Source organism: Myotis brandtii, unplaced genomic scaffold, assembly GCF_000412655.1.
Source record: "Myotis brandtii unplaced genomic scaffold, ASM41265v1 scaffold97, whole genome shotgun sequence".
Taxonomy (NCBI): domain Eukaryota; kingdom Metazoa; phylum Chordata; class Mammalia; order Chiroptera; family Vespertilionidae; genus Myotis; species Myotis brandtii.
The window spans coordinates 1,314,125-1,314,741 of NW_005372020.1; the positions used below are offsets into that span (position 1 = coordinate 1,314,125).

At 66.3% G+C, this 617-nt stretch overlaps 1 protein-coding gene across 1 annotated transcript in view; it reads right to left on the minus strand.

Moving 5' to 3' along the window:
- The window catches only part of GGT5 (gamma-glutamyltransferase 5), a 15,937-nt gene that overhangs the window by 945 nt on the left and 14,375 nt on the right, over positions 1-617 (minus strand). The window lies entirely within an intron of this gene.

Consider the following 617-nt stretch of genomic DNA (forward strand, 5'->3'; position numbering starts at 1 on the left):
GGGGGGGGCGGGGGGTGGGGGGGGGCGGAGGGTTGGGGGGAGTGGGGGGTGGGGGGGAGCTGGGGGTCTGGGGGAGCTGAGGGTCTGGGGGAGCCGAGGGTCTGGGGGAGTTGAGGGTGTGGGGGAGCTGAGGGTGTGGGGGAGCCGAGGGTCTGGGGGAGCTGGATGCCAGGCTGTCATCTCTGCATCCTCAGAGTCCAAGGTCCTCAGAGAATTGTGCTCACAGAGTAACCACAATTCAAGGTCAAGGTCAAGGTCCAGGAGAAGTGCCCGAGAGGACAGGTTCTGGGGGAGCACTCGACGTGCTTCCAGGGGAGACCCGTATGCAGGGAGGGAAGGCCTTGGCTCCGAGGGTTTGAGCCCGATTGGCCGAGGTCCTCGGCTCTGGGCCCGCAGACGGAAGCTCCCAGGGACGACACCCCGTGGGCTCAGGGCCCCTCACTCTGGTCGCTAGAGAGGCCCCAGGTCGTGACCACTCTGAGGATCTCGAACCCCAGCTGGTTGACCTGCCGGTGTTTTGAATTAGGTCCTGGCAAAGGGCGTCTGCCAGCCCAGAGAAGCTTCCAGAAAGCCGACCATCTGTCTGCTGGGGCGGGTGGAGGGGGCGGGGCGGGTGT